The sequence below is a fragment of the Ursus maritimus genome, unplaced genomic scaffold (genome assembly GCF_017311325.1).
Source record: "Ursus maritimus isolate PB19 unplaced genomic scaffold, ASM1731132v1 scaffold_30, whole genome shotgun sequence".
In the NCBI taxonomy this organism is placed as follows: domain Eukaryota; kingdom Metazoa; phylum Chordata; class Mammalia; order Carnivora; family Ursidae; genus Ursus; species Ursus maritimus.
The window spans coordinates 18948585-18961028 of NW_024425564.1; the positions used below are offsets into that span (position 1 = coordinate 18948585).

General features: G+C 47.8%; 2 pseudogenes; one reads left to right on the forward strand and one right to left on the reverse strand.

Annotated features, from left to right (window-relative positions):
• Nucleotides 1–1121: 1121 nt before the first annotated feature.
• On the reverse strand, nucleotides 1122–4657 carry LOC103665149 (annotated as a pseudogene).
• Nucleotides 4658–7477: 2820 nt separating this feature from the next.
• Nucleotides 7478–8546, forward strand: LOC121106115 (annotated as a pseudogene).
• The last annotated feature ends 3898 nt before the right edge of the window (nucleotides 8547–12444 follow it).

Consider the following 12444-nt stretch of genomic DNA (forward strand, 5'->3'; position numbering starts at 1 on the left):
TAAGGAAGTACAGAGCAAACTGGTGGGGTTGGGACTTAGAGGCCATGTCTGTGGATTGAAACGAATATGCTTATATTCTATCTCTGCCCTTTTTACCCACTAACTCCATGTGTATGGACCTTTGGGGTATTGGCTATTGTCTCAGCATGAATTTGTTGAGCACCTAATATACACTAGGTCTTTGTAGTGTAACAAATACAAAAGAAGGTCCAAATCCATAACCTCTAGGACTTTAGAGTCTCATGGGGGAGTTTGCATGGCGTATTAATGTTCCAAACATCTCAAGCATGGGCATGATACCTTATTTCATGTCATATGCATCTTGTAGTATAAATACGTGTGATTAGAGCTCACCCAAGAGTGCCACATGAGCTGTAGTGCCACCAACAGCTGTGTGGACAAGGCAGTATATAAACTGGGCCTTGAAATCCAGGTAGAATTTCCAGAAGTATGGAAGAAGGGAGAGGACCTCCTGGTAGGTACAAAAGGTGTGACTAGGGGAGATAACCACAAAATCCAAGACAAGGTGGCCGTGAATTTAATGCCTCTGCCAACTAATAAGAATCTGTCCCAGTGCAACCCAATTATGTTCAAGTGCAAGGTAGACCCAGCTGCAGGGTGGGGACAAACTGAGAGGGCCCTGAATCAAAAGGAATTGTTTGGAGTCATTGGTGTCCCAGGACCTATGAGATCATCTTACGCAGCTTTGGTAACCATTACCTTTCCAGTTTCTAGAGGACTCATTGTTCTCACGGCAGCGTATGGCCCTCACAGACGTATCAGCTGGGTGCAGGTGCTTGAAACAACCCCCCAGGCACACCCATCTGTCTCCAGCTTTTACTCTGTGGCCACCACCCTAGTCAAGACTCTTGTCACCCTACACCTGGAATGACTGAAATGGTCTTTCACCTGATGTCTCTGCCCCCAGGCTCACCTCTGCTCCAAACCGCAGGGCAGAACATTGCCATCTGACGTGCTTACAGCAACATCAACATCATGGCATTCATTTGCTCAAGAGTGTCTTAGAGCTTGGATCTCGTCTTCTCTCTCCATGCTCTTTCTCACTTTATGTGTCCCACAAATGTCCTGCTGTGCCATAAACAAGACAGTCTCACCGTGCTTCATTTATTCAGGTTTTCACCCATTTCCTGGCCATCTACCACACCGTAGGCATAGTCAGTGTGACGAGCTGAATTGCATTTCCTCAAAATTCATACATCAAAGTCCTATCCCCCAGGACCTTAGAATATGACTGTATTTGGAGACAGGGTCTTTAAAGAGGCGATTAAGTTAAAACAAGGTCAGTAGGGTAGACACTAATCCATTCTAACTGGTGTCCTTAAAAGAGGAGGAGGTTAGGACACAGACACACACAGAGGGAGGACCCCGTGAGGACCCAGGGGAGAAGAAGGCATCTGCAAGTCAAAGAGAGAGGCTCCAGGAGAAACCAGTCCTGCTGACACCTGGATCATGGACTTCCAGCCTCCAAAACTGAGAAAATAAATGCGTGTTGTTTAAGCCCCCAATCTGTGGTGCTGTGTTGTGGCAGCCCCAGAAGCTGGACATGCGCACTTTGCCAGCCACGCCTCAGTAGCAGCCCCTTTCCCCTCACAAGCCACACTTGTTCCCTCCACTTCCCTCACATGTCTGCTCCTCTGGCCTGCCCTCATCTAGCCCGACTTCCTCCTCAAGCCCAACTCAGCCCCCTCATGCCTCTTCTCTGACCACCCTAGCCAGCGGGGCTCTCTCTCCTTCAGTTATAACATCTATTCCAATGTATTCTCTCATCCTCTTTTGTGCATTGTCTTCTCCCTCGAGAAGGGATAAAACTTCCCAAGGGCAATGTCCATGCAACTTTCCCCTTATCTCCTGTGAAGAGAGAGCTAAGGTGTGAAGGAAGGGAGGAACCAAGAGTGACTGATTTCTGTGTGTTTGCCTTGAGCCGCTGGATTGTGGTGCGTAGTAAGATAGTAAAGACTAAGTGAGGAGAAGATTTGGGTACTTATATGTGCACACACTATTTTCTCATGAAATGATATCATACTATACACTAGTCCCTCCCTATCCATGGGGGATACGTTCCTAGACCTGCAGTGGATGCCTGAAGCCACCCAACCTTACATATACTATGTTTTTTCCCTGTACATGCGTATCTATGATGAAATTTAATTTATAAATTAGACACAGCAAGAGACTAACAACCAAAACTAAAAATAAAATAATTATGAGACTAGACTGTAATAGGAGTTAGGTGAATGTGGTCTCTCTCTCAAAATATCTTACTGTACTCACCCTGCTTCCTCTTGTGATGCTGTGAGATGATAAAATATGTATGTGAAGAGATGACGTGAGGTGAGTGACGTCGGCACTGTGACGTAATGTTAGGCTCCTACTGACCTTCTGCCAATGTGTCAGAAGGAGGATCATCTGCTTCCAGACTGACGTTGACCATGGGTAGCTGAAACCACAGATAAGGGGGGACTACAGTCCATATTGTTTTCTAACTCAATTTTCTAACCTAGCAATCCTCACAGGACATCTTCGAAGTCCCTATTTATAAATATATCATATTCTTTTTTTACAGGCTTCAATTACTTTTCTTGTATAAAACTATGTGGGGGCAATAGCCAAAATGTGGAAAGAACCCAGATGTCCACTGAGGGATGAATGGATAAGGAAGATGTGGTATATATTCAATGGAATATTACTCAGCCATCAAAAAGAATGAAATCTTGCCATTTGTAATGATGTGGATGGAACTAGAAGGTATTATGCTGAGTGAAATAAGTCAGTCAGAGAAAGGCAATTATCATATGATCTCACTCATATGTGGAATTTAAGAAACAAAACAGATGAACGTAGGGGAAGGGAAGGAAAAATAAAATAAGGCAAAAACAAAGAGGGAGAGTCTCAACTATAGGGAATAAATTGACGGTTGCTGGGGGGGAGGTGGTTGGAGGGATGGGGTAACTGGGTGATGGGCATTAAGGAGGACATGTGATGTAATGAGCACTGGGTATTGTATGCAACTGATAAGTCATTAAATTCCAGGGGTGTCTAGGTGGCTCAGTTGGTTGGGTGGCTGCCTTCAGCTTGGGTCATGATCCCAGGGTCCTGGGTGGGATTGAGCCCCATGTCAGGCTCCCTGCTCAGCAGGGAGTCTACTTCTCCCTGTCCCTCCCCCCCAGCTCATATATTCTTTCTCTCTCTCAAATAAATAAATAAATAAAATCTTTTAAAAAACACTAAATTCTACCTCTGAAACTAATGAGACAGTATATGCTAATTAAATGGAATTTAAATAAAAAATTCAATTTAAAAAAACAACCAAAAAAATTATGGGTGGCCACAGCAGGAGCTTGGGGCCTGTACACAGAGACTCTGGTGTGGGTCTTTACAAGGTGGTCAGTGAATCCCTGATAGGGAGACTTGGTAAACACAGGCTCTTTCTAGACGTCAGGGGTGAGCTAGCTGTGGGTCTTGAAAAGGCGTCAGAAGTGGCCTTGGTGAAGTTGCCCAGGGTGACAGTGCAGCCCCTGGCCGAGGGGGTAGCCATCGTCAATGCTGGCTATCACCAGTAGCTTCTTGGGCGCAGGGGCTGAGACAATGCCGATGCCCCTGGCTGCAGGGGTGAGGTGCACCAGCACAGAGCCACAGCGGCCAGTCACCTTGCCTGGGACAGCGTGGGGCTTACCGATCTCGTTCCCCCGGTAGCCTCGCCACATGGGGGGCGATGGAGATCTTGGCCAGGATCATGGCCCCGTGGATGGCAGTGGCTACCTCTTTGGAGCGCTTAACACTGAGGCCGACGTGTCCATTGTAAAATCTGGTGGCAACAAATGCCTTGATCTTGGTCCGCTGGCCAGCGCGGGTCTGCTGTACACAGGCGCACTCTTCAAAACCTCATCCTCGAGGGTGCACGCAGGCAAAAAGCCGATGCTCTCAGTGCCCTTGATGGGCCGGAGGAAGAGACAGATCTCCTCCACAGACTTGGTCTTCCTGTCCTTGACCAGGTGACCCAGCTTGGTGATGGGGATCCACTTCTTGTCCTTGGCCTTGCCTCCACGACCCCCCTGGTGTCATCCACCATGCGGTGTTGTCTTGGAGACGAAGCTACCACATTCTTTTTAGTATGCACAGTATTCCGGGGCGCCTGGGTGGCTCAATCGTTAAGCGTCTGCCTTGGGCTCGGGTCGTGATCCTGGAGTTCTGGAATTGAGCCCCATGTCGGGCTCTTCCGCTGGGAGCCTGCTTCTTCCTCTCCCACTCCCCCTGCTTATGTTCCCTCTCTCACTGGCTGTCTCTCTCTGTCAAATAAAAAAATAAAATCTTTAAAAAAATATGCACAGTATTCCATGTATTTCTCTCGGTCTTTTTAGCAGAAAAACACCAATGGCATTAATTTTATTAAAATCCTTAAAATCTATAATATGGTGAATACATACTTTATTCCAAGACTGGTCTAGGTTGCCTTCAGAAATGAGGATGAATTAGAATGAAAACTTTCTGTTGGAAGGACCACAGGAGCCACCCCCTAGAGCTCCCATATTTTACAAAAACTAAACCTGGAGGGGGGTTAATGACTTTTCTAAGGTCATTCCAGTGGTAACAGCTCAAACCAGTGAAGAATCCAAACCTTCCAGGTCGTTCCCGCCATATTCCACGGCTGCTGAAACAGAGACCAGGGATCCCTTTCCTGAAATTACTATGCCAGGTTCTGTTCCTCTGGCCTAACAGTCATTTTAATAAAAATTTCTTTAATAAGAAATCAAAAAACATGGAACTAAATGTGACCCTGGAGGGGCACCTGGGTGGCACAGCGGTTAAGCGCCTGCCTTCGGCTCAGGGCGTGATCCCAGCGTTATGGGATCGAGCCCCACATCGGGCTCCTCTGCTGAGAGCCTGCTCTTCCTCTCCCACTTCCCCTGCTTGTGTTCCCTCTCTCGCTGGCTGTCTCTATCTCTGTCAAATAAATAAATAAAATCTTTAAAAAAAAAAATGTGACCCTGGAGGTCAGCTGGTCTAACCTCGTCTTATAGAGGAGCAAACTGCGCGTTTCCTGGGGAGGGTTCTGACAGTGATAAATATGTCAGACGATGAAATCATACAGCACGTGGCCTTTACCGTCAGGCTTCGTTTAAAATCATAAATCTGGGGGCGTCTGGGTGGTTCAGTCGGTTGAGCGTCCGACTGTTGATTTCAGCTCAGGTCTTGATTTCAGGGTCGTGGGTTCAAGCCCTCCATTGGGCTCTGTACTGGGCATGGAGCCTACTTTAAAAAATAAAATAAAATAATAAATCTAAAAGTGTTCATCTACTTCAGTCCCTGCAGTAGCTTCCTATTGCATGAAGCCCACGCTCCTTCCTATGGCCTCAAAGCTCCATTCCTCTCTGGCCCCCGTGGCTCACTTTACTGACCCCTTTGCTCACTGTGCTTGTGCCACACTGTCCTCCTTGCTGTTCTTTAAACAGCCAAGTATTGGTGGAGAATCTGTTTAGTGGAGGACCCACTGGCAGACGTTAGAAGAAATACAACCCTGGTCTTTGATGAACTTACAATATATGAGGCTGGGGGCCAGGGGTGGGATTCATTCTTTTATTCAATCAGTCAATACAAAATCATTATCTGTGTACACATTCTAGGTCCAGAGTGTGGCACTGGGGAAATCCAGTCCAACAAGACAAGGACCTCGAGTTCAGCTGGAAGGAGAGCCAGGTAAGTCAGCTGGAAAATAGCACGGACTGGGGGGCCTGGGTGGCTCAGTCCGTTGGGTGTCCGACTCCTGATTTCAGCTCAGGTCATGATCTCAGAGTCATGAGATCGAAACCCGCCCCCTCCCCGCCCCACCATGGGGCTCACACTCAGAGTAAGCGTTGGGATGATTGGAATACGGAGGAGAGCTCCCTCCATTTCCTGGGGGGCCAGAGAGTGAGGCCTCCCAGAGAAGGTGACAGCTGGGCTGTTGAAGAACACAAGGGGCTGGTTGGTGTGGGAAGCATCGAGGAGGGAAGTGAAGGTGGGTCAGGATGATTAGAGGCCTTGAGAACAGCATGTGCAAGGCTTGGGTCTGTGCAAGGGCTTGCCACACTGGGCAGACTGCTCGCTTTTCGGTCTGGGGGGCTCCTCAGAGCAGTTAAAGGTACAGCTGGGCCACAGCATGTATGGCCTTACAGGCTAAGCAAAGAAAAAAAAATAAAAAAGAAAACTACCGATAAGAAGATTATATTCTGACGGTTATTGGCATTGAAAGTGTAGGTGGGATCACACGGGGTTTTTTATCGAGTGCATGGTTACTTTGAGAGCACTGGGCTTTATTCTTGTGTCACTGAACAGGGGCCAGGTGGAGAATTGCTTTATTAATTCAAGCCAAAAAAATCATAAACCTTTAATTTTATGAGTGTCTACCATATATACTAGTTTCTGTGTGTGTGTGCGTGTGTGTGTGTGTGTGAAATTTTGGAGAGGTGTTTTTCTTTTTCTTTTTCTTTTTTTTTTTAACCTTTTGCAGGTGAGAAAACTGATGCTCAGAGAAGCTGAGCACCCTCCCCGGAGTCATACAGGCAGCGAGCAGGGTGGAGATGGCAGGCTGCCTGCCTCGGGGCAGCTCCCTGGATGGGGGTGTCCAGAGAGAACGCAGAGCAAGGGAGGATGACCAGAGAGGACAGACGTGAGGGCTATCTCAGAGGCAGATTTTTGAGGACCTAAGTGCAGGGTGAAAAAGAAGAAGACATCGGGAATCGTCCAGAGTTTCTGGCCTGGACACTGAGAGGTGGTGGCATGTGCTGTGGTGGGGCACGGAAGAAGGAGCCGGGGAAGGGAAAGGAGCACAGGCTGTGCGATGATACAGGGCAGAGAAGGGCCGACGCCGTGGGGAGCCCGCAGCACTGGGCAGGTGCACGAGAGTGAAGCAGGGCACATGGCAAAGGGTATCAGGAAAGGGTCCAAGCAGGCCAGGTCATTTTAGATGAGGATAAAAGCATTTTGAGCAGGTGACATTGCAAAGGAGAGCATTCTAGAGAGAAGAAAGAGCCAGGGAAGCAGGAGGTTATATTGAGGGAAAGACAGTGGTAGATTTTGGTGAAGGCACACCCACCATCTGTGACCTTGAATGGCAGGCAGAGTGAGGCACTTTGGGCCGAGGAGTCGAAATCCTTGACTGGGCTTGGGGAAGGAAAATCTGTCCGGGTTGATCTAGGTTGATTTGGGATGGGTAGAGAATGGAAGTGGGGAGACCAGCTAGGATGGTTTGCCATGGTGGAGCGGGGAGGGAGCAGGAGCCCAGATTGGGTGGGGACATGGATGTGGGACAGAAGAGGGCAGTGTGACGAGATCAGTGCACATGGGGTCGATATGCTTTCGTAACCGGATGTGAGGTTAAAGATGAGGAGGTCGTCCAAGATCATTTTGAAAGTTTTGAGTTTGGATTGAAAGAATTGAATTCTGTTTTGGCAATGCTGACATGACAGCGATCACCTCTCCAGGCAGTGTGGCCCAGAGGAAGCTTGAAAGTTTGTCCAGAGAAAGTTCAAGACTAGAGGTAAAGGCTTGGGGTCATCCTCCTGGAGGTCACAACTGAAGTCTTGCCAAGAGCTCGCATTGTTGAGGGCAGAGTGGACAGACAGAGAGCAAGGAGCCGGAAACAGCCTTGTGGCGCAGCCCGCGGATGGAGGAGGCGGTGGAGGGGAGAATTAGGGCAGTGGGAAGGTTCAGAAGTCTGGAAGAGGAATTGCAAAGAGGAAGTGGCAGAAAGAAAAAGTCACTTCAAAACCCAGACGCTTGACAATTTAGTATGCTGCCACTGCTTTCGTATGCCCACCAAAGATCACATACAACTCTTCCCCTTTCTCCCTTACGACTGCTGTGATACACCGGAACTTCTGAAAAAAGACTTTGCCTTCTCTCTCCTTTTCTCCGCCATTTTGGTGTGTCCAGTTGACTGCTCCTCCCCATGTCTTCTCACAAGACTTTCAGGATCAAGTGATTCCTGGGCAAGAAACAAAAGCAGAATTGTCCCATTTCCCAGTGGATTTGGATGAAAACTGCTAATAAAATCAGGTACAACTCCAAGAGGAGACACGGGAGAAGACCCCGGCTGCGTCCATGAGGGATTGTGCGTGAGATGGCACACATAGTTATACTGTGTGAAGGTCCTATCACTCTGTAAACGTCACAACCACCTGAACAATAGACATGTTTTTTTCGGAGAAATGATTTTTCTGTTACTATGCTTCTGCACCAGTAGGTTCGTCCAGTAATACATATGTGAAATCTTTTGTGTGAAGAAAAAGAAAGACTTTTCTAACAGAGAACAACAGAGAATACAGCAAATAGCCGATTTCCAAGTTTCTGACCTAGCACAGCCAGGTCGTTCCGAGGGCCTCATGGGTTTCCTCCCAAAGGGCAGTAAGGCTCTCCATAGCATGGCATGCTTCTTCCGGCCCCTGTCTGGGCTCCCCTTTTCCAAGGATTTGACTGGGCTTTCCCACTCGATTGGCTTCCTGCTGCCCACCTCACACAGAAGTCACTTCTTTGACACTTGGCATCTGGAGTCTGGACAGGAAGGCTGCCCAGCCCGGGCCTCAGTTCTCCTCTCCTTCGCCCACCATGAGTGACCTCTCGTCCTGGTCCGTGACACCAGGATTCACGTTAGTCTTCCGATGACACTTTGACTCTACTCAGGGCCCAGAGTACATTGATGAGTTAAAGAGATTACAACCTTAGAAAGGATGAAATAATAGGGTGTGGACTTGGGGGGTCTGAGAGCACAAGACAGGGTTCTCTCAGAGTCAGATGTAGCAAACATTGTCACTGTTGAGGAGGCTGGGACAGAGAAAGAACCTCTGGAACTTGATGAGAAGGGCACTTGTAGGAAAGAAGGCTTGACCAGAGCACCCGCAAGGGATTTCGGAGGGAGGGTGGAGGCCATGGAAACCGGAGACATCTGACCTTTTCTCTCCTACCTTGGAAGTGTTGTGATTCCTTCTTTCTTCCTCATCCCATACAATGTGGCCATTCCCAGTCCCTACTCTGGTCACTAGTGTGGGTGGTTCAGCCAGACAGAAGCAGAGGCCCCCCTCTTCCTTCCAGACTCACTGCCCTCTGCAAAGTGGGGACCCCTCTGCCTTTCTGAGCACCAGCCAGCTCTTTAGGCCCTTTGGGAGTGTGCACTTGGGTCAGGGTTTCCATCTTTTCCATTTCTCCTTCCCTTGCCTACTCCTCTGGCTTGTAGCAGACCCTGCTTTCTCTACCTTTGCCGTCCTATGAAAGGCCTAAACCAGGACTTCGAGTTCAGCTGTGCAAGGACAGGAAAATCACACTGGGGAAAAAGAGGTGCAAGCATAAAAGTTCTTTTGTTTCTGTTTTGGAACCACTTTTATCACAAGAGACAGAGCAGATCCGACGACGTATACCAAACGATGGATTTTCGGGCGACGGGTATTAATGTCTTCTTACTGACAGCCAGGCTGTTTTTCCCCATTCTACCAAACATGCCACTTTTTCTTCCAGGACTACCAAGCCTCTTCTTGTCGGGAGGTTACAAAGAAGGGACTGTGTCCAGGTCTCCCCGTTGCATTCCACAGAAGTATGACAAGAACAGTGCTCATGACTCAGCCTCGACTACTGCAGGGTTTCAGGATGGGTCTAACAGCAGGCAGTCTCTTTCCCGAGACCCTATTTTCAAGCTAACTATTTGTCTCTTACTCTCTGTACTTATTGTAGTAACCATCCTCATGGCTCTGTTTTTTGGCGTGATGCTTGGTCTTGGGTGACAGGGCTTCGCTTTAGATCGCCACTCACAAAAATAGGATGCAGAAGATTTGGATTCTAAATTCTGACACTAATGCATAGTATGATCCTACGTAAGTCATGTTCCCTCTCTGGGGCTCAGCTCTCTCATCCATAAATAAAAGGCGCGGTTAAGATCAATGATGTGCTAATAAATCTTTAACAACCAGGTCTTGCTGGAAGAAGCAGGGAGAAAGAAGCCCTGATTTGTAGTGTTTGTTAATTTCTGAGATGTAAATATCCCACCGAAGTCAACTGGCTCATAAATGTCCTAAAAATTTAACAATGGGCTTGGGTGAGACAGTACCACCCAGTTCTAATACAACTTTGGATAAGATCAATAAGACACATATTTTAATCCTGAAATTCTTTGATATTTAGATCTAAAAGTCCCCTTCAGCCTTAGAATGCTATAATCCTATGATTCCGACACTGGATGATTTTTTTTTTTTTTAATTGTCAGGCAACACCCAAAACCTAATTCACAGCCCTCCCTCGCTGCGTAAGTTCATTGGCATCCTGATTGAAGCTGGCTTCGGTCCAGATTCAGAGCTATCCTCCCCCTTGAACAAGTAGCTCTGGTCCAAGGCCTTTGAACTAGAAGTGCTCTGAGGCTATCATGGCCTGGGAGTTGGGACCTTGGGTCTTGAAACTGCAGGAGTCATTCTAGAGTCGTTCCTGCCTTCGCTTGACTGATCAGATGGGTTATGATTCATCACCATGTGATCTCAGCCACTGTTTCCCAGGATGCCTGGAAGCAAGGAAGGCCTGAGAGCGTGGAGCAGACAGAGGAAAACAGGGAGGAGGAGAAAGGGACATGCTTAGGGTAGGGCCCTTGCTGAGTCGCAAGCAGGTGTGAGTCACTCCTGTCTCCCTGGGCAGCCACACCTTATGCCCAAGTTCTGAACGCCAGATGGAGAATTTGCCTACACCGAGCTCCCTTGATCAAGTCAGAACAGGTTTCCCGAGAGATCATTCCCATTAAATTAATGGAATCAAAATAAGTTGATCTCTCTTGAAATGTGATTTATGTGTTTCATTTTTGTTTCCTGTGTGTTGACAGAGGACCCTGAAAGTGTAGAAGAGAGAAAAGAGGAAGAGGCATACTTTGACATCCAGGAGGCTGGAGGTTGGCGGGAGGTGGTTTATGTTACCCATTCCTGCCCCCCATCCTCCTAAGCAGCTTGCTAAAGAAACCAGGCTGAGTGCAGCGAAGAGGGTAATGGGCATGAGTCTTCACGAGTGACCGTATTATGATCAAGATCTTTCCATTTTGTGTATGTATGTGTGTATGTATGCGACTGTTACGGAATTGAGAAGAAAAGGTCTAGGGGCACCTGGGTGGCTCAGTTGGTTAAGCCTCCGACTCTTGGTTTCACTCAGGTCATGATCTCATGGGTCATGGGATCGAGCCCCATGTGGAGCCCCGAGTCGGACTCTGTGCTCAGCAGGGAGTCTGCTTGAAGATCCTCTCCCTCTGCCCCTCCCCCTACTCTCTGTCTCTCTGTCTCTCTAAAATAAATAAATAAATGTTAAAAAAAAAAGAATAAAAGGTCTAGCAGGGAAAGACTTGGCGTAGAACCAGCTTTAAACCCTTATGGTCACACCACACGTCCATCAGGGTGCTACCATCAAAAACAAAAACAAGTGTTTATGAGGACGTGGAGAAACTGGGACTAGGGAATGTAAAAACGCGGTGCGACCACCGGAGCGTTAGTTCAACGAGTCCTGAAAACATTAAACATCAAATCACCACATGATCCAGAAATTCCACTGCTGGACATATGTCCAAAAGAATGGAAAGTAGGACCTCAAAGAGATATTTGTATGCCTGTGTTCACAGCAGCGTTATTCACAATAGCCAAAAAGTGGGAGCACCCAAGTGTCCATCCGTGGGTGGATAGATAAACAAAATGCGGTCCATACAGACGATGGAATTTAGTTAGCCTTAGAGAGGAAGGAAACGCTGACACAGGCGACAACATGGGTGAGCCTTGGGGACATTACGCCACATGAAATAAGGCAGTCACAGAAAGACAAACACTGTGTGGTTCCACTTAGTACCTAGAGTCGTCAAGTTTCATAGAGACAGAGAGCACAGTGGTGGTTGCCAGGGGCTGGAGGGAAGGGAGGAATGGGAAGTTCGTGCTTAATGGGTCGAGTGATTCAGTTTGGGAAGATGAAAGGAGCACTGTGGCTGGATGGTGGTGATGTTGGCACAACAGTGTAAACGTGCTTAATGCCACCGAACTGTAAGGCTTTAAATGGTTAAAATGGCAAAGGTTCTATTATGTGGATTTTACCACAATTAAAGAGAATTCACACATGCAAACACACACACACACACACACACACACACACCCCTATCTTGGGGAAAACGTGTCTGGGTTTGAATCCCTATTTCATGGCTTGCTAGAAATATGAGCTTGGTCAAAGTACTTGACCCACCTGAGCCTTTGTCATCTGTCCCACGGAGATGACAATGACACTCACTTCTCAGGGCTATTGTAAGGTTTCAGTGGGACGTCCCAGGTGAGGCACTCAGCCCATGTTTGGTACACAGTCAGCGCTCAGCGGTAGCTACTACAACCATTGAGTGCTCAGGCGTCACGGCTGAAGGTCGACTAGAAGCTGGCCATGGGCAGCCTTGTGTAACTT